The sequence below is a fragment of the Ailuropoda melanoleuca genome, chromosome 6, assembly GCF_002007445.2.
Source record: "Ailuropoda melanoleuca isolate Jingjing chromosome 6, ASM200744v2, whole genome shotgun sequence".
Classification (NCBI taxonomy): Eukaryota; Metazoa; Chordata; class Mammalia; order Carnivora; family Ursidae; genus Ailuropoda; species Ailuropoda melanoleuca.
The window spans coordinates 57,330,954-57,353,459 of record NC_048223.1 but is presented as its reverse complement, the minus strand read 5'-3'; the positions used below and the strand labels follow the sequence as shown (position 1 = coordinate 57,353,459).

The window sequence follows — 22,506 nt, the reverse complement described above, 5'->3', positions numbered from 1 at the left end:
CATACCATGCTCATTTGTAATATTTAAACTTTAATGATCTAGTGGTGCAGCCAATTCAAAAATCAGAATTTACAAAGAGAAACCATAAACTGGCATTGTTACAGTTTATGTGTAGCTAAGCATTTTAGTTATACCTACTTTGGCAAGAACTGAAGGGCAAAAAGCAGAACATTTCTAAATGTCACAAGATAAGTCACTAAGGATGCATCTAGAAAGTATTTTCTAAGAGTTCGCTTGATTACCAAAAATAATAATCCTTGAAAGTCCCCATTAACCAAGTTTTTTTAGATGACCTGAAAACAACAATACTACATTTTTGTTTTATTACCAATAAAAATAATAGTAGAAATCTAAGGAGAAAAATCAGATTAGCAGAAGCGTCTGTCTTCTCAAGAGATGACTATCAATTATACCATTCCAGATATTTTCCCCTAGCAAAATAACCAGAGAGACAGATGACAGTTGGATCAACTACTTCTCACTTCATTGTAAACTCTTGTTTTTCACTTACTAGAGCCTGAATGTTCTTCCATATTTTAAAGTGATTCTGTAAAGTGATCGCTATCCGCTACACAGTCCTATCTGTGCTGTACCAACTTTTACATACTTATTTCTTCACAACTGCAGAGAGAGGGAGATAGAAGCAGGGAGGGAGTGGAAGGAGGATGGATGAAACAGAGGATGACAAAGAGATAAATCATAGAGGCCAGAGGCAGAGAAAACAAGAAGGAAGCAAATCCTATGGACATAGGGTTTGGTACTTGGTTCACTAGCTCTCCTGATCAAAACCTTCTCCTATTTGTTGTCTAATTTCAGAGGGGTTGCACAACTTAATGTGCTGATTAAAACGCTGGCAAATCTGAAGAATCTCTGGCTTTTGAGCCAGAGATATTGCTGTTCACTTAGTAACTTTCTGTCTTGGAGTATGTCACCTCCATTTTAATCTTTGGTTTCCTCTCTACAGATTGGAGATTTATCTTGTAGGGTGCTTGCAAAAATTTTAAATTAAATTAGGTAGTATATTTAGACTCCTTAGGAGACTGACAAGTCCTGGGTAAGCACTCAGCAAATATTAGATTAAACCATATGAAATTGCTATTTTTATAGATCAAAAAGGTCAATTATTGGCAATTTATATAGCTCAACCAAATGTTGATTTTGTCCTTTTCTTTTAAACAGGTGGGAAACCAGAGACCAACACTTCAGACACCGAACAGTACAATGCTATTCTACAATCTGCTCAGACCCTGCTCCTACTCCACTGCCCATGAGCAAGACCCAGCTTTGCACTACTCATCTCTCTCGGTCCCACAGTACTCCACTTACGTGTATTTCCTATAGATGATTGGCCTCTCTCTCACTGAGCTCTGGATCCTGGGCAACCTGCATTTGACCCTTATACCACCACCAGGGGGATAACTATTTGTTCCCACTTGATGACTGTCTGGCCCAACAACCAAGTTTTTATCCTGTTTTATATCCCCAAGAATATAACCTTGAAAGAAGCCATCAACAGGGAACTAATCTGGGGTCCCTGGGTGGCTCAGTCAGTTAAGCGTCTGCCTTTGGCTCAGGGCGTGATCCCAGGGTCCTGGGATCGAGCCCCACACTGGGCTCCTTGCTCCACTAGGAGCCTGCTTCTTCTTCTCCCACTCCCCCTGCTTGTGTTCCCTCTCTCACTGGCTGTCTCTCTCTCTGTCAAATAAATAAATAAAATCTTAAAAAAATAAATAAAAATTAAAAAAAAATAAAACCTCTCCTTCACTTATCAGTGACCAAAACAAACTGACCCACATAATATGTAATAAGCATTCTAAGCCCTAGAATTTATTCTAATTTCAGATCACTGATGTATTAACTCCTTTGGTAACCAATACTACAATACTCACTGTTACACTATATACTGGCTTTGCTTGTACCAAACAGATACAAACATTCTATAAAGGTGAACATTTCACACTGTATTTTAATGATTTGTATCTGTTCTGTCTCCTAGATTGAGCAACTTCAAGCAGAAATAGCCTCTTACTCACCTCTGGATGCCCTGGTCCTAGAATTGCACCTACATGTAGGAGGAATCCAGGAAACATTTACTGAACCAAAGAAATTGGACATTAATTAAGCCTGGCTAAATGAAAGTTCTCTTAAGGTAAGTATTTATATTTCAAAACACCTTATAATGACAACCATCTTAAAGCAAGAGGTCAAAAGCATGAGCTCTGGAATCAGAGCACCTGGTTCAAACTCCAGGTCTGTGACTTACCAGGTATGTGACCTTTGAGGCAGATTATATAACTTCTCTGAGCCTAGCTTCACATTTGTAAAGTGGGATTGATAAATAGTAATACAATAAGCATATAATCTGTATTTATATGTAAGTAAAATATAAAGTTGTGACCTGTTACATAGAAAATTATGTGTTAATAAATCTAAAACAGTTTATAACTTATCAGATAACCAAAACTGTCTAAAGATTTATTTATTTATTTGAGAGAGAGACAGAGTGAGCGAGAGCATGAGGTGGGGGGCCAGAGGGAAAGGGAAAGAAGCAGACTCTGCTGAGCGTGGAGCCCGACGCAGAGCTCAATCCCACGACCAAATTTTTACAATAAAAAATGGCCATATAGTTTCATAAAAAACAAGCTGGTAATGTGACAACCATCAGTTATTAGATAATTTCTCCTAACAAAAAGATATGTCCTGGCAATATATTTTACAAACAAGTTGATTAGATGGGTGGCCAGACATCTGATCCAAACCGGGCAGACCAAGTTCTCTCTCCTAGGAATTAAATGCTGAAATGCTAATCAACTTGTTGGTAGAGAGAAATAATATAGCCATTTTCTGACATGCATAAGGAGAAAGAGCAAAAACTGGGCTGCGAAGAAAGAGTAAGAAATAAAGCAGAGCTAAAAGGACACGTAAGAGACTGTGTGTCCTCTGAGTGCCTACGGGAATAGCTACTTCCTGCTACCTTTCCAACTCCCAACTTACTTAAATCCTTCTTAACATCTGACTGGATTTTCTGCTCTTGGATACTATGTATCTTAAAATAAATTCCCTTTTCTGATTTTGACTGATAATCTGAGATGGTTTCTATTACCAATAATCAAAATACTCTTAATTAGGGGCGTCTGGGTGGCACAGTGGTTAAGCGTCTGCCTTCGGCTCAGGACGTGATCCCGGCATTATGGGATGAGCTCCACATCAGGCTCCTCTGCTATGAGCCTGCTTCTTCCTCTCCCACTCCCCCTGCTTGTGTTCCCTCTCTCGCTGGCTGTCTCCATCTCTGTCAAATAAATAAATAAAATCTTAAAAAAAAATACTCTTAATTAAAACCCATCAGAAATATATAAAAGTAGAAATAATATAAAATATAACTACAATTCTATAAACATTTCTTGAGCATCCATAATGCCCTGGGATACTTAGGACTTAGTTCACATCTATACAAACATCAAACCAATTCCAGTTTAAAATTCTAGGCTAAATTGTCACAATACAGGTCTAAGGCATTGAGAAAACTACCTGGACACATTAAATGTTATATATTCCAGCTAGCATGATTTGGATTGGAAGGGAGGCACTGCCAAAGCCTTCAAACCAAAATCTCAGGAAACTCAAAAGTAATTTGACCCATGGTTTTGAAAGATTGCACTGAAAATAAAATCTCAACCTTCCATGAAAAAATAAGTTCCAAGTCTATTAACCTACTAACTATTCTTTTCTCACTGAACTGAATACTTATCAAGTAACTTGTCTGAATTCTGGTTAACCACAGCACATATATTACATTATAATACAAAGTCAGATACTTTGGAATTGCTCTGTAAAAAACATTGATTTTGAAGAATAAAATCACTTACAAATATATGGTCCCTGCCTCCTATGGAGTCTCAATTTGTATTAAAACTATCACTAAAAGTGGAAAGAACTTTCTGATACACCTGATCCACAGCTATCAGTCTACAAGATACACAGTAATATTAAAGACAATAATGTGAGACTTTTTTAATGCCTTATTTTCTTATGTGCATATTTTAGGGTTTTTTTTCTCTTTTTGTTGTTGTTTTGGGGTTTTGTTTTGTTTTTACCCTGATCGCCATTCAGCATCTTTCAAGCTTTTAATAGTGGCACCAAATGATTTTTACTTGGCCATTCCTACCATACTACATCACACTAAAAGGGGATTCTGTTAATGGTTGAGGAGATCTCTTCACTTAGAACGAAGAGACATAATTTCAGGACAGGTGTAGAGAAACATACTTAGATCGAAACTATCTCCTGGCTCTGCATATGAACCTGGTCTTATTGCTAGGTCACGCTGACTGTCCTCTGGATCACCAGAAATTACTGTTACATCAGAGTCAATATCAAATAATTCCAGCCATATTTTAAGAACTCCTTACCCGTCCCCACTGCACAATTACTTAAATAAATGAACACAAGATATCATTAATGAAAGCAGGAAGAAAGAGCCACACTATATACAGGGATCTATAAGAGGCCCTCCAGGGTACTTGATCTTGCCTTCTTTCAACGGACTCTAAGAACAAAGCAGACAATCCTCAAGGCACTCTAACATGATAGCTTACATCAGACTGCTCATCAACAGACCTGGACTTTTAATTAAAAATTCATACCAATCAAACAGATGACTTATCAACCTAGGATCCCAAGTAGATCAAAATATTTTTAGAATTTCATTACCAAGCCTGCCCTGCCACCTATTGTGATGACCATGCCCACCTTGCCACCAGCTAAACTCTGCCTCCCTGGGATTCTCTCCCTTGCCACCAGCTAAACTCCTCTCTCCCTGGGACCCCAACGAGGTCATGAAAAATTTTCAGTGAGATCCCCTTTCATAAGCATTCCTAGCTAGAAACAAAAGCCAATAAAGCCCTGAAATTCTAGCATTTCCTTTGCTAACCCATTTTCCAAGAAAATGTTGAAGAAATAATCCACTGGTCTGATTACGCAGGTGAGATGAGAAAGTGCAAGTAGTGTGGAGACAATTCACTGAACACATAAAAAATATGGGAATCTTGTATTTATTTATCTTAAAAACAGATTAGAATGTAAGGTTTTTAACGTTTTTTTAAGATTTTATTTTTAGGGGCGCCTGGGTGGCACAGTGGTTGAGCGTCTGCCTTCGGCTCAGGGCGTGATCCGGGCATTACGGGATTGAGCCCCACATCAGGCTCCTCTGCTGTGAGCCTGCTTCTTCCTCTCCCACTCCCCCTGCTTGTGTTCCCTCTCTCACTGGCTGTCTCTATCTCTGTCAAATAAATAAATAAAATCTTTTAAAAAAAAAAGATTTTATTTTTATTTATTTAGGAGAGAGAGAAAAAGAGCACACGCACTCACGCGCTAGAGAATATGAAGGGGGGGGCGGGGCAGAGGGAGAAGCAGACTCCCTGCTCAGCAGGAAGCCCAATGTGGGACTTGATCCCAGGACCCTGGGATCATGATCTGAGCCAAAGGCAGATGCTTAACCAACTGAGCCACCCACAAAGTAAGCTTTCTAAATACATATTTATGTTGATCCCCCTTAGCCATGTGTCCCATGAACACATAGGTCCTGAGTGAAAAGTGGCAGTTACAGAACAGAGGGGGATTGAAAGTGGTCCATTCACTTTCAGCGCATTTATTGTGTTCAGTATGCCTGGAGATGTGTATTTGTCAGATGACATAATTTGGTTTCCATGAGTTGTGGATTATATCACAAATTAGGAAAGAGGTTCTCGAGTGTGCTCCCAGGACTGTGTCAAGCATCACCTCCAAACTTGTTAAAAATGCAAATTCTCAGGCTCCACTCTGGACATCCTGAATTAGCAGCTCTGGGGAAAGGAATCAGCAATCGGTGTTTTAACAAGCCTTCCAGAGAAATCTGATACACTCACTGTTTGAAAACTTGGAGGTTATTTCTGTAGGTCTTCACTAGAACTTGTAATAGATAGACTCAGCAACTAACAATCTCTATTTGGTTTCCTGACCTGTGGATATTATTATGGGTATTATGAGATACTATGGTGGGAATGGCCAAAGAAAAAGCCATTTGGGAATCATGGCTACCATCAAAGACTTGAAAGATGTCAGGATGGTGATGATAAAAAAATATTTAAAATACACACAGAATGAAATAAGGCAATAAAGCAGACTCATCTAAAATAATATACAAATGTGGCTTTAAGATTCCAGCAAAGAAATCAGAAACTGAGATAAAACTATTAATGCAAAAAGTAAAAACTCTAAGAAAAATGAAAACTAACACTTCTCTGCATAAGAGTTAATACAGGCCGAACTGCTATTGTTGGCCTGCTTGCAAGGCGGGCCCTTAGATGGCATCTGGGAACTTATGGGAACTTGGATTTCAGAAAGGTTCCCGCAATTCACTGATAAGACTGGCTCACTGTGCCTTGACTATATTACAAACAATACAGTTTATGCTAAACACCTGTTTTCATTTTCAAAGTTGAGCATTTGGGTATATGCCAAGCATGGGGTGCCTATGTAACTAGCCACTATAAAAATTCTGGATGCTCAGTCTCTAACAAGCTTTCCTGTTGGCAACATGTCAGATACACTGTCACAATTCATTGTTAGGGGAATTAAGTGCCTCCTGCGAGACTCTACTGGGAGAAGATTCTGGAAGCTTGCATAGTTTCCCCCAGACTTCACCCCAAGCATCTTTTCCTTTTGATGATTATGTATCCTCATGTTTTTTAAAAATTACAGTCTACATATAACTATATACTGAGTGCTGTGAGTTCTCTCCATGAGTTACGAAACCTAAGGGTGATCCTGAGAACTCCGAACACGTTCTCTTCTATTATGAGCTCTTTGACAGTCACATAACAGGGTTAAAAACACTGACAATACCAACAAATCTGACATGTTTATATTATTCTTACTTGGTGCATTAATAAAATAAAAAGTTTTAATATTATTTTACTTCCATTTTCTTACTTTTTTTTAACATATCCAAAAAGTCTAATTTGAATCACATGTTCAGTCCGTGGCCAGTCAAGGACAAGGCACCTACACTGACAGTCCCTTAGGGGAATCCAGCATGCTGTTACCAAATGAAGGGAGAATACAAGCTGGGCAGACCCAAGTAGGAGAGGACCACTAAAATCAGGCTATTTGACAAATCCAAAATTTACTTCAAAGAAACTGGGGAATGTACAGTGATGACTTGCCATCAGACTGCTTCTTACCAGGGCAATTCTATAGAGTATGTCCCGAGGTGAGCAGGAGTTAGTAATCTAACAGCAGTTAGCAATTCTAAGGCTGCTGGATAATAGCTAATAAAAATCTATTGTTTATACCATTGAAAAGACCAAGGAGAGATGCTGGAAACATTAGAGATACATAATGAAAAGAAATTAATATACTATTAATCATACTACATATCAATATTATCAATAATGGAATAATTTTCAGGCACAAATTGGTCCTTAAACTTTCCTATTTAGGGTAAAATATAGGCCTAGGAACATATACCACAGTTTAGAAGAAGAGGGATCAGGTATGAAATAAAGAGAAACATTGAAATAGTAGAATTTAGTGATATATTTGAAGGGATTAAAATCATCAAAAACACATTCACTATGTAAGCATAATGGTGCCTAACAATGGTCTCTAGTGGGTCCTAGTTAACCCAGTATTTACTTGGTCTACCCTTAACACTGTGGTATTTAGTGAAAACTATTTATAGCCCCGATTGTTTACTTATATCCTCAACAGCCTACATTTTTACATGCTCCACTAAACCCAAGATCTTCCTTTAGCCCTCACTGCTGCCTCTAACTCTCAGAAGGTAATATTCTGCTCCAGATTACTTTGCAGGATACAATCAGCTACAGACAAAGTTTAGTAGACTTTGGGATAACAGTATGTAAATTTAGCTAATGCAAAAATTAGTTTCATGGGTATGTCAGATTCTGGAAGCACAAGTAGGTAAACCAAGGTGCTGTGGACAATGGATGCAGACTACTGTATACATAGGAGTAGTTAACCTGGAAGCCATAAAAGTGTCTCTGTAGGTCTCTGACAACCCTAAAATTAAAGACAGAATTTTTCAGAGATTTTATATATGGACATATTAAATATATTTTTTCATAAACACTTTTCATCTAGGTTACCTAATTAAAATCCAAGAAAGGGAGAGAATAAGAATACTTTGAAGCACATTAATCAGATTTAACCAGAGATGGAAATATTTACTGCCTTAGATAGTATTTAACGTTATAACAAAATAATAAAACTGATTAACACATTCCTTTCTATAAAAACAAACTCTGTAGGTCAATAGGAAAAGGACCATTACTCACTGACATACAAAAGCAAACAGAAGCAGAACGCTAAGTGATTTTAAGGACACAACAAATCAGAGATAGGAAAAGGGCAGACACCCAAATTTCTACTCAGTGTTACTGCATGCTCTCTAGTAAGTAACACCAACCTAACATCCTTTAAAACTCTGTGGGGCGCCTGGATGCTCAGTCAGTTTAACACCCAACTTGATTTCAGCTCAGGTCATGATCTTGGGATTGTGGGATCAAACCCCATGTTGGGCTCCACACTCAGGGTGGAGTCTGCTTGGGATTCTCTTTCTCTCCCTCCCACTACCCCCCCCCAACTTGCGCACCTGCACTCCCTCTCTAAATAAATAAATTTTTTAAAAATAAATAAATAAAACTACCTGTAACTAATATATAAAGTGATCCTCCCATTTAGGAGCCACTGTTAAAAAATACTAAAAAGAAGAGAAGTTATTATTACAAATAGTTTTTTAAAAATGTGTACATGTAAAGACTTGGAAGGATATACTAAAACGCTAACAGTAGTTATCTTTGCAATGTCTGAATTCTGGGTGATCTTTATCCTGTCTAATTTTCTAGATTTCCCATATTTTTTATGAGTTTTTAATAATTTTTAAAATAACCAGAAACTGTTTAAATCAAATCTTTATTTTTATTATAAAGTTATTAATATTAAATGCTAGTATTTAGTATTTACTTAAAAGCAGTCAATTATGAGATTTCTTGCCAACACTGTATTTTTCCTTTTAGAAGTCAACTTGGACTCCTTCATAAAGGAAATAAAATTCATCCTGTATTTTAAGTGAATCTCCATTAATTCTGTAAAGTCTAACATCACCTGTTCTCCAAGCATACTGTGAAATTATCTTGAGATGAAATGTGATAAACTGATCAGAAAGATAAATTTAATTACATTTACTTCACAGGCTTTCATTTATTTGTACCTATAAATGACAGGTGTGTCTTTAAAAATATAATGTGACCATGGCCTATTATTTCAACTAAAACTTAAGTGACGGAATTCTAAATGACATGTTTTCACTGCAACTTAGTTTTTATTTTAGCTTTGCAAACACGTCACTATTTTCTGCATAACTGGCCCTTCTGTCATTTCCATGGTTATCAAAAAGAAGTGATTATACTTCTTCCACACAGATTAAAATACTGTATTTGGTTAACCAGAGAACACAACATATCATCCTACTACGTTACTCCTACACTTCATATTTACGTTGGCGCTACAGTTTATCAATAATACAGTCACTATCATCAAGAAAAGGGTTAAATTAACTTTAAAACTATCTTTTAAACAACATAAAATACCAAGCCATTTTATAAAATTTCCGTTAAAAAACCTTAAGGCTTAATGTTAGAAAAACGTAAAAACTGTAGTTGGTATCTAGAAGTGACTCACTTTTCCCAAAGTTTCCAGAAAACCTAAGTTTTACTATTTCATCCTTGAGTAATATTAACTATTCAAACATTATCCTCAAAAAATACAGGGGTGCCTGGGTGACTCATTCTGTTAAGTGACCAACTCGTGATTTCAGCTCGAGTGGTGATCTACCAGAGTTGTGGGATGAAGTCTCAGGTTGGGCTGTGTGCTCAGCATGGAATCTGCTTGTCCTTCTCCCTCTGCACCTCATCACTAATTCCCTCTCTCTCTCTCTCAAATAAATAAAATATTTTTAAAAATACAAACCTTCTAATAACTAATCAGGTGTATTGTAGCCAAATGACTGTTGTCATTTATAGATCCTAATTTCATAAACATACTTTGTGGCTAAAAATATTTTGAGTTTTATTTTAACACAGAAAAGTCTAAACCTAAAAACATTTTAGCTTTTGTCAGACTTTAAAAAACTTATGTTAGTATTCAAGGCTGACGTTTGTGCTTACTTACATGCCAGGCCCTGTGCTAAGCATTCCATGCTTCACAGAGTCTACCTATGAGGTAGGTAATATTTCTATGCCTATGGCACGAAATCCTAAAGTAACATCTGTGACATCAAAATATTCCCCCAGTCTCAATGAGGATAGTGTAAAAGAAAGTACAGGTAAACAGAATAAATAAGACTGATAAAGGAATGAAATTCTGACCTTTTGTCTAATTCACAAACTGAAATATTATCAGCCTAATCCCACAAATGTAGTTAACCTAATCATTTCTTCAGCAGGCACTAGGCCTGCATTTGGTGCACTATTTCTGTATTTCTGGAATCCTGACTTACTGATTTTTTTTCATGTGTAAGATATTCTCTTTTAAAGAAATTATTAGTAGCCTCTTTCAGCCAAAACCGAGTAACGAGCAACTGGATTTACTATCTAGCCTGAAACTAAAAACAAAAAACAAAATACTTTAAACAATAGTTTTCAAGTCACTGGACATCAGGCAAAGAGGAACAAAGATCCCTAAAAGAAAACAAATGAAGTGAACCCTATAACTGCTCTAGTTTACTGCTTTTGATAGTTACCAGGCCACAGCACAAGAAGAGGAAATTGAGGCAAAATACAGAGGACAGTACAGAAGAAACAGAGATAAGAGTCTAAGGAGACCAAGGTGGCTAGAAGTCCTAGAACAGACTATCAGAGAGGAGAAGGCTACCCAGAAAAAAAACCTAGAGATCTGTAAAAGATCCTCCTCAAGTCTTCAACAGAGGACCTAGCAATACATGCATGTAAGGAAACCACACAAGACCACAGAAGAACCTTCAGAAACAATTAGAGGGAATGCTGCCTGCTGTTCACACAGGACCAAAAAAGTGCATGTTCTTGCCAGTTATACTGGAAAGAGTACTCAGGAAAGTCCTGTCTTACCTCAGTAGTGGAGAAAAACTAGCCCCTGTCTGTGTACTGCTCCTGGCCTTCCTAACAAATTTTAAAAGCAAGACCCAAAAAGACCAAACTGCTTCCAAATAACTTACATACATCGTAAGAAAAACTTTAAGAAGATTTACAGAACTACAGAAATATCCAGCACTCAACATGGCAAAATTCACAATGTCTGCCATCCACTCAAAGATTATCAGGCATGCAAAGAGGGAGAAAAACATGAACCATAATAAGAATAACCAATCACTCAAAACTGATCCATATCTGTCACAGATATTAGAATTTGCACCTAAAGACATCAAATACTTATAAGTGTATTCCATATGTTAAAAAAATCAAAAAGAGACATGGGAAAAAAACCTTTAAAGACTCAAATCAAACTTCTAGATATGAAAACTATCAGGTCTGAAGGGTGCCTGGGTGGCTTAGTTGATTAAGCGTCTGCCTTCAGCTCAGGTCACGATCCCAGGGTCCTGGGATTGAGCCCCGCGTCAGGCTCCCTAATCAGTGGGGAGTCTGCTCTCCCTCTGCCCCATCTCCATGCGTGTGCGCATGCACGCAATCTCTCTCTCTCTTCCCCTCTCTCAAATAAATAAAATCTTTAAAAAAACAAAAACTATGATGTCTGAGATGAGAGACACATTGGATTCATGAACATGGAGACAAAGTAACAGAAAAAATTCAAACTAAAACAGAAAGAAAAAAGAAAACCCCACCTGTAAAAAATGGAAAGAGCATCAGGGAGCTGTGGCACAACTTCCAATAGCCTAAGATATATATATAATTGGAGTCCCCAAAGAATGAGAAAGGGGATAAGCAAAAAAAATTTTTTGAAGAAATAATGGCCAAATTGTTTCTAAACTAGATGACAACTATAAACCTAGAGACCCAGGAAATTCAAAAATCCAAAACACAAGCAAATAATGTAATCAACCAAGTTGACCTGATTTACATCTATAGCACTCAACCCAACAAGAACAGAACATTCTTCTCAATTGCACACACAACATTTGTCAAGACAGAACATATTCTGGGACATAAATCAAGTCTCAATAAATGGGAAAGAGCTTAAGTTATACAAAACATGACTACAATGGAGATAATTTAGAGATCAATGACAGAAAGATCTCTGGAAAGTCTACAAATATTTGGGAACTAAGTGACACATGTCAAAATAACCCATGGGTCAAAGAAGAAATCAAAAGGAAAATTAGAAAGTATTTCAAAGAGAATGAAAATAAAAATAGAACACATCAGAATGTATATGATGTTGCTAAAGGAGTATTTAGACATGAGTTTATAGCACTAAACACCTGTATCAAAAAGAAGAAAGGTCTCAGATCAATGACCTCAACTTCCACCTTAGAAATGTAGGAAAAGGGCTCTCTCCTCCAGCAGCCCAAGATGCCAAAAGGGAAGAAGGCAAAGGGGATGAAGGTGGCCCTGGCCCCTGCTGTCGTGAAGAAGCAGGAGGCCAAGAAGGTGGTCAATCCCCTGTTCGAGAAAAGGCCCAAGAATTTCAGCATCGGACAGGACATCCAGCCCAAAAGGGATCTCACCCGCTTTGTCAAATGGCCCTGCTACATCCGGCTGCAGCAGCAAAGGGCTATTCTCTACAAACGTCTAAAAGTACCTCCCGCAATTAACCAGTTCACCCAGGCCTTGGACCGCCAGACAGCTACTCAACTGCTTAAGCTGGCCCACAAGTACCGACCAGAGACAAAGCAGGAGAAGAAGCAGAGATTGTTGGCCCGGGCTGAGAAGAAAGCTGCAGGCAAAGGAGATGTCCCAACTAAGAGGCCGCCTGTCCTTCAAGCGGGGGTTAACACTGTCACCACCTTGGTGGAAAACAAGAAGGCTCAGCTGGTAGTGATTGCACATGATGTGGATCCCATTGAGCTGGTGGTTTTCCTGCCTGCCCTGTGTCGTAAGATGGGGGTTCCCTACTGCATTATCATGGGGGAAGGCCAGGCTGGGGCGTCTGGTCCACAAGAAGACCTCCACCACTGTTGCCTTCACACAGGTCAACTCGGAAGACAAAGGAGCTCTGGCAAAGCTGGTGGAAGCCATCAGGACCAATTACAATGACAGATACGATGAGATCCGCCGCCACTGGGGAGGCAACGTCCTGGGGCCGAAGTCTGTGGCTCACATCGCCAAGTTGGAAAAGGCAAAGGCTAAAGAACTGGCCACTAAACTGGGCTAGATGGACGCTATTGAATTTTCTGTACATAAAAGTAATAAAAAGTTGTCTTTCAAAAAAAGAAAGAAAGAAAGAAATGTAGGAAAAGGGGATGCTGGGGTTGCTCAGTCAGTTAAGCATCTGCCTTCAGCTCAGCTCATGATCCCGGGTCCCGGGGATCAAGCCCCACATTGGGCACCTGCTCAGCAGGGGAATCTGCTTCTCCCTCTCTCTGCCCCTGCCCCTTCCCCTGCTCGTGCACTCTCTTTCTTTCAAATAAATAAAATCTTAAAAAAAATAAAAGTAGGAAAAGAAGAGCAAATTAAACCTGAAGTAGAAAACAAAAAATAATAAAAATCAATATAACTATCAGTGAAATAGAAAACAGGAAAATAGAGAAAATCAATGAAAAAAAAATCTAACTTGTATTGAGATCAATAAAATTTGTTAATCTAGCCAAAAGCATCATGGGGGGAAAAAGAGAGAAGATACAAGTTACCATTATCAAGAATGAGGGAGGTGACATCAGTACAGATTCTAAAAACATTAAAAGGATAATAAGGGAGCATTATGAACAATTCCATACCAATGAGTTTAGTAACTCAGATAAAATGGACAAATCTGGCAGACACAAATTACAATAACATACTCAACAAGAAATAATAACTGGAATAGACCTCTACCTATTTTAAAAATTGACTCTGTAGTGGAGCACCAGGGTGGCCCACTTGGTTAAGCATCCAACTCTTGGTTTTGGCTTAGGTCATGACCTCAGTGTGTGAGATCCATGCTCAACACAGAGTCCTCCTTCTTCTTCCCCCCACTCCTGCATGTGTGCACACACTTGCCAGCTCTCTGTGTCTCTCAAATAAATAAAATCTTTAAAAAAAAATTGAGGGGCGCCTGGGTGGTGCAGTCGTTAAGCGTCTGCCTTCGGCTCAGGGTGTGATCCCAGCGTTCTGGGATCGAGCCCCACATCAGGCTCCTCCGCTAGGAGCCCGCTTCTTCCTCTCCCACTCCCCCTGCTTGTGTTCCCTCTCCTGCTGGCTGTTTCTGTCAAATAAATAAATAAAATCTTTAAAAAAAAATTGAATCTGTAGTTAAAAACCTTCCCACAAAGAAAACCTGAGGTCCAAATACCTTCAATGGTAAATTCTATGAAACATTTAAAGAAGAAATAATACCACTCAACACAAACTCTTCCAGAAAATTGAAGAGGACAGAATCCTCTCCAACTCACTCTATAAGGCCAGCTCTTTCCTGAATACAATGACATTATGAGAAAAGAAAAAACACTATTATCTCTGATTAGCATAAATGTAAAAATTCTAAAATTTTTAACAATCAGAATCCAACAATACATTGGAAAATACATCATGATCAACTGAGGTTTATTCTAGAAATGGAGGGTGGTTTAAAATTCAGAAATCATGCAATATAATTAAGCATATCAACAAATTTTTAAAAGAAAACGCATATGATCATCTCAAAAGAGAAAATGCATTTGACAAAATCCAAAATGCATTCCTGATAGAATCTCTCAGCAAACTAGGAACAAAAGGAAATTTCCTCAACAAAGAGACAACCATGAAAAACCCACAACTAATAGGGGAAAGAATGAATGCTTTCCCCTAAGATTAAGAACAAGACAAGGGCCCCTGGCTGGCTCTGCCAGTAGAGCCTGTAACTCTTGATTTCAGAGGTGCAAGTTCAAGCCCCACATTAGATGTACAGATTACTTAAAAATAAAATATTTAAAAAAGGAAGGAAGGAAGGGAGGAAGAAAGGGAGGGAGGGGAAGGGAAGAAAAGAACGAACAAGATAGAGATGTCCACCTCCCCAACTCTATTCAACATTGTCCTAGATGGGGCGCCTGGGTGGCACAGCGGTTAAGCGTCTGCCTTCGGCTCAGGGCGTGATCCCAGCGTTGTGGGATAGAGCCCCACATCAGGCTCCTCTGCTATGAGCCTGCTTCTTCCTCTCCCACTCCCCCTGCTTGTGTTCCCTCTCTCGCTGGCTGTCTCTATCTCTGTCAAATAAATAAATATAATCTTTAAAAAAAAAACAAAAAACAAAAAACATTGTCCTAGAAAGGGGAGCCTGGGTGGCTCAGTCAGTTAAGTGTCTGACTTTGGTTCAGGTCATGATTTCAGGTCTTGGGATCGAGCCCTGCATCAGGCTCCACACTCAGTGGGAAGTCTGCTTGTCCCTTTGCCCCTTCTCCGACTCATGCTCACACTCTCTCTCTCTCTCAAATAAATAAAATCTTAAACAAACAAACAAACAAAAACACTGTCCTGAAGATTCCAGGCAATGCAATCAAGAAAGAAAAACAAAAGGTGTTTGGATTGGAAGAAGAAAAACTCTACTGGCAGGTGACATGATCAGTTAGCTATACACTAAATCCAAAGTAATCTACAAAAAAAGCTACTGGAACAAGTAAGTGGTTTTAGCAAGATCACAGGATACACAATCAATACAGGTAAGTTAATTTCATTACTATAAACAAAACAATCAGAAATTAAATGACCAGATGTTGAAATTTTACAAGTGAATAAAAATTACTGAATAAGGATAAATCTGGCAGAAGGTGACAGCTACCATTCTGAGAGTACTAACTGGTACATCAGGATTCTCTCAGTGTTTTTCAAACTAAGTCATGATCTATTGACGGGCTGTGAATATAGTTTGGTGGGTCCTGACCAGCATTTCAAAAAATGAGGTAGAAAAGAATAGAAAGTATCAGAGTGAAGTGAACATGGAAGAATTATTATTCTGTGGAATTTCTGTTTTGTGTCTATGTGTACATGTATTGTGTTGTTGTATATAAAATATAAATACAAAATCTATGCTCAAAAAAAGTTTGAAAGAGACTTAATGAGAGCTATTTTTTACTTGATGAAAAACCCAAAAGATACATAGCTGAAGGTTATGTGCAAAGTGAAGAATAAAAGCTTCAACTCCAAGTATTGGCTCTGAACCAAGGAATGAGAGAGATATGGATATTGTAAAGTGTTATTCTAAGCTAGGCAGGCATAGGTTTGGTGCTCCAGCCATGTTAGGCTTTTCAGCACTTCAAATTCTCCCAGCCTATTCCATCTTTGGCCACAATGCTATCTGTCCTTGAAGCATCCCTCCCCTTACTCTCCATCTAGAACACTATTTATTCTCCAAAGTTGTGCTTAGACATAAGACTTCTCTCAATTTTCTAGACACTGTCTCTGTATTCTTCCAACCTTTTGTGTATCCTCAGGTCAGAACACACACGTTCTACCACTCACGTTACTCTACATACTTTATGGTATTTCTACCATCCTCCTATGAATCATTTATATTTAAAATAAATGGCAAAATAATAATAATAATAATAATAATAATAAGGAGGAGGAGGAAGAAGAGAAGAAGAAGAAAATGGCAAAAGACTTCCAGGTTCTGTTCTGGCCTGTAAGGAGGTTGGAAGTTACCACTCCCATCCCCAAACAAGAGAAAAGCTGAACAAACTGAAAATCAATGACTCTTCTTCATCTATTAGGGAAACGACATCACAGGTCAAACCACTGCTCCCAAAATTGAAGAAATGAACAGGCAAATACAGAGAATTACAACTTAATCAGAAAAATAGTGCAAGAGTAGAAACCTGTGCTGGAGGTGGTAAGGCATAGGAAAACCTAAATTGTAATTGAAGAATTACTAAAGGCTCAGTATGGAGAGTCGGAGCTGTCCCATACTTTCATTTTTTTTTTAAGATTTTATTTATTTGAGAGGGGGCTTGAGCACATGTGTACCAGTGAGGTGGGAGGGAGAGGGAGGAGGAGACTCCCTGCTGAGCAGGGAGCCCGATGCGGGGCTTGATCCCAGGACTCTGGGACCATGACCTGAGCCGAAGGCAGACGCTTAACTGACTGAGCCACCCAGGCATCCCTGTCCCATACTTTCATAAATGACCTACCAGGTTCTCAGAGAGATCAGAGAAAAACCCCCTTGTGCTTCTGGCAGGGGGTTAGGAAAAATTTTCACCACTTTCAACTACACCCAGAGCATTGTTTTTCTTTACAAAGACAGCCCTAAAAAGAAACTATTTTATCAGAGCCTAACCAACCTGGGGGAAGGAAAATACCCAACACCAGCCCCCTCAAACCTTCCGGTCTCATCCAAGGAGAAGGAGCTGAGAAACACTTTGTGAAGATCACAACCCAGGGACACCAGCTCACTGGTGAATGAGACCTGACCATAAGACTACAGAATGCTTCCTTACCTTTCTCCCACACCTTTCCATCATATGAACAGAACTCCTTATAGTAACAGAGGATTACAAGTGAAAGAACTGCATGTGTAAGACCTTCTGTAAGAAAGTCTCCTAGAAGAAGCACCTGGGTGGCTCAGCTAGTAGAGCATGCAACTCCCGATCTTGGGATCATGAGTTTCAACCCCACATTGGGCACAGAATTTACTTAAAGAAAACCTGAAGTCAAAAACAAGGATACTAGGGAAAATTTTAGCCTCTGACACCCACAGCTACAGCAAACAATATATATCACCTAAAACCTAGCCAATAAATATAAAACCTTACATTAAAGGCTCATATACCTCAGTTCCTTTTATCCAGTACATCATTACAAGTAAAAATTACCATAAAAATTTAGAGTAAAAAGTTACAGGGCATACTAACACATTTTGAAGAAAGAAACTAGATCAGAGCCACACTCAGATATGGCAGAGATGCTGGAATTATCAGAGAATTTATTTTTTTTAAATATACTCTATCCCAGTTGCATTTATTAGTTTTCTAATAACAACACTTAATTTTTGTTTATTCTGTCATTTGTTGTACAATTTTTAATTTGCATGCAGTCAGATCAGTGTTTTTTGGTTTATTTTTAAGTAAACCCTATGCTGAGTGTGGGGCTTGAACCCACCACCCTGAGACCAAGAGTCACATGCTCTACCAACTGAGCCAGCCAGGTGTAAGAATTTAAAGTAAATGGCAGATGTCAGAGAACTTTCCCCTAAATACTTCAGCATACATATTGCCTTTTTAGTTTTTAAACTAAAAATTATATCCCTTGCCTAGAAATCTGAAATTAAAATAGCAAATGTCCATTCTTTGTAATAAAAAAAATAAATTATTGTATTCTTGGCGGGGGGGGGGGGATTAAGCATAGAACACTAATAAACCAGCACACAAACTTTCCTATTCTTCTTCAGTTTCCTTTTTCTTTTACCCTTCCCCATTTTTTCTACTCCCTTCACCACTAGAGGTGGGGAAAAAAGAAGAGAAAAGAAAGGTTAAGAAAGAAAAACTGCTGAGGGTAAGACTGCATAAGATTAACCATTCACTGACTCACATATTTCACCTAAAGCCTATAATATACCAGGCACTAGTTAGGAACCAGGGAGACAATCTAAGACCCAGTCTTTGTTTCCAAGAGGTCCAGTGGAGAAGTCAGTTAAACAAGTGAGCAATTACAACACAAAGATAACTACTGCAATCAGGTTCTGTACAAGGGGAGCACAAAGAGCAACGTAAATCAATCTTAGAATAGCAGACAAGGATACCTGAAGGACTACCAGTCTAGGAAAAAGAATCAAGATGTGTAATGACCTGGGGGTGCCTGGGTGGCTCAGTCAGTTAAGCGTCTGACTCTTGATTTTGGCTCAGGTCATGATCTCAGGGTCGTGAGATCAAGCCCCATGAGGACGCCATGCTGGGCGTGGAGTCTGCTTAAGATTCTCTCTCCCTCCTCTCCCACCCCCCCCAAGCACACGTGTGCTCTCTCTCTCAAAAAAAAAGGGGGGGGAGATGTGTAATGACCGGAAATGAAAAATACAGAGTCTGGAAAACTGTAAGGCAAGGGGAAAGGTTGTTATATAAGAGTCTACAATTATTAATGACCATACTGGGAAGCATTTTGATAGTCAAGGGAGAAGCATGGCCTGAGAGCAACAGGAGAACCATCACAAAATTTTATGCAGGGTAGTATGATCTGATGTATGTCTCACATCACAGTGGCTGCCATGTGGAAAATGGACTCCAAAAATAAAAGAATCAGAGAGACAACTTAGGAATCTCTTGCAAGCTAGAATAAGATATAAGGTAGGGATAGAGAGAGAAGGACTGATAAAGACATCTTCATAGGAAGGCAAACCATAAGAGACTCTTAAAAATAAAAAAACAAACCGAGGGCTGCTGTACGGGAGGTGGGTGGGGGGATGGGCTAAATGGGTGATGGGCATTAAGGAGGGCACTTGCTGGGATGAGTACAGGGTGTTATACGTAAGTGATGAATCACTAAATTCTACTCCTGAAACCAATTCTACACTATATGTTAACTAACTTGAATTAAAAACAAAACAAAACAAAAAAAACCACATCTTCATATTCAGTAACCAACTGAATAAAGGAATAATGAAAAATTGTATCTTTTTTCCTCTCACTGCTGATTCCCATTTCATTAAAATAGGTCGGATCCTGGACTAGTGAACTAGGAAAACTAAACTACAGAGATATCCAGAGTGCAGGAGAGGCTGTAACAGCAAGGGGGAAAACAAAAGAATTCCAGGTGAGGCTAGGGTAAGAACAGCTCTATGTTTACTACCCTGAATGTATTAGAAGCTAGAAGTATTCATGATGGTATATGGGAAAGGATCTGCATATCTTCACTCTTGTATTTGCCCTAAAGTAATGAGCGTGCATCATATCAAGCAAATTAATGCCCTAATTATCATCAAATTAGTAAACCTTGCCTTTATTCTCTACCTAGTGATTCAACTGGCAGCTATTTTCATTAAGAACGGTTAAATGAGCCTGACAAAATAAGATCATATTCTCTCATATAAATTCCCGGTCCCAAAGAATTTAGTCTTTTTTTTTCATCATACAAGTTAATACATAAATTCATCTGCTTTATGAAAATATATAGATGTATACAGAAGGTAAATGCTGTCTCCCTTCACTTTCTCCTCTTCTCACATCCCTCATAACCTAACTCCTTTTGCCTCTTCAGGGTCTCCTTCAGGTCTCCTTTCTCTGCATTTACAGGGATCTATGCACAAAACGACATAATTTTAAACATTTGTTGGCAATAAAAGTAGCTTTTATGTACACAGCCTATGAATATACTTACAAATAAAACATTACCACACCCAGTCCCAAACCTTCCCATTCGTAACCCCTTTTATCATTTTGGCATATGTCCTTCCAGATCTTTTCCAGACTTTTCCATTTATATACTTGTATATGTACCCATATAGAATATTTCTGTGAATATATTTTTACATAATTGGTACTAAATTTAATACACTCTCTTTTAATTTTCTTTTTCACTCAAAAAATGTTTTGGAGGGGCGCCTGGGTGGCATAGCGGTTAAAGCGTCTGCCTTCGGCTCAGGGCGTGATCCCGGCGTTACGGGATCGAGCCCCACCATCGGGCTCCTCCACTGTGAGCCTGCTTCTTCCTCTCCCACTCCCCCCTTGTGTTCCCTCTCTCGCTGGCTGTCTCTATCTCTGTCGAATAAAGAAATAAAATCTTTAAAAAAAAAAAATGTTTTGGAGATCTTTCCAATCAGTAAATACTGACGATCAAATTATCTCTGTGGTATTTAATGATATTAAATGGCTTCTAGTTTTTCACTATTACAAACAAGGCTTCAATAAACATATTCATACACGCTTCCTTGTGCACCTACCTGTACCAGTGTTGCTCTAGGATAGATGTCAAGAGGAAGCACAGAATATGCACATTTTTTTATTTTAAGAGATAATGCAAATGCTCCAAGAATTTGTAAAATATAATCCTGGTGCCTTGAAGACCAAAACATAATGAAAAAAGAAGATTCTCAGTGTTCTACCGCTAAGTGTTCTACTTTGAACAAAAGCTTTTCTAGTACTGGAGGAGCTTAACGACCTGGCATCTTAAACACAAATCATCACTTATTTCTTCACCAGTTACTAGCAATAGATAATATTTTATTATCTTAACAGTCTTAAAAGATACATGTATTCAGGGGCACCTGGGTGGCACAGCAGTTAAGCATCTGCCTTCGGCTCAGGGCGTGATCCCGGCGTTATGGGATCGAGCCCCACATCAGGCTCCTCCGCTATGAGCCTGCTTCTTCCTCTCCCACTCCCCCTGCTTGTGTTCCCTCTCTCGCGGGCTGTCTCTATCTCTGTCGAATAAATAAATAAAATCTTAAAAAAAAAAAAAAGATACATGTATTCAATTTGAATTTGATGACAATATCAATATCAAAAACACATATGTCCCTAGCCCTAAGACAGTACATCAAAATTCATCCAAAAGATACATCTGTACATGTGTAAGACAATGTATGTTCAAAGGTATTCATCACAGATGCAAGTCAGTAAATCTGGCTAATTTAATTCAAAGTGATAAAGAATTATGACCTTGGAAGGGTATTTAACTTATGCCTTACTTTAAAGAGTAAATTAACTCAAAATTCAGAAGCTATAGAAGAAAACGTTGATAAATTAAACCATTAAAAAAAAAAAACCTCAGGGGCTCCTGGGTGGTTATATCAGTTAAGTGTCTGCCTTCAGCTCAGGTCATCATCCCCAGGTCCTGGGATCAAGCCCTGCATCCGGCTCCCTGCTTCTCCCTCTCCCTCTGCCCCTTCCCTCCCCCCAACTCGTGCAAGCACACTCCCTCTCTGTCTCTCTCAAATAAATAAAATCTTAAAAAAAAAAAAACCCTCTGTATGGCAAAAAATAAAACTATACAAAGCAAGCAAATAAAAATAAAAATAATCAACTCTTTAAAAAGATTTGTAATCCATATCACTAACAAAAAGTTAATCTATGGATACCTAGAAATTAATTTTTAAAAAGATTAACCATTCAAAAGAAAAGTGGGCATATTATAGGAAGAGGTAATTGACATAAAAAGAAATGCAAGTAGCTCCTGGGACAGAGCTGGGTGGCTCAGTTGGTTGAGCACCTGACTCTTGAATTCAGCTCAGATTATGGTCTCAGGGTCCTGGGATCCAGCCTGGCATCTGGGTCCACTGTCAGTGCTGAGTCTGCTTGCCCTTCTACCTCTGCTCCTCCCCTCAAGGTCGCTCTCTCCCTCTCATAAATAAATAAACAAAATCTTTAAAAAAGAAAAAGAAAGAAAAAGAAACTCAAGTGGCTCCTAAACATATGAAAAG

At 38.6% G+C, this 22,506-nt stretch overlaps 1 protein-coding gene and 1 pseudogene across 6 annotated transcripts in view; one reads left to right on the top strand and one right to left on the bottom strand.

Moving 5' to 3' along the window:
* ARID4B (AT-rich interaction domain 4B) overlaps nucleotides 1-22,506 on the bottom strand; it is a 146,548-nt gene that overhangs the window by 94,265 nt on the left and 29,777 nt on the right. The window lies entirely within an intron of this gene.
* On the top strand, nucleotides 12,554-13,365 carry LOC100468941 (annotated as a pseudogene).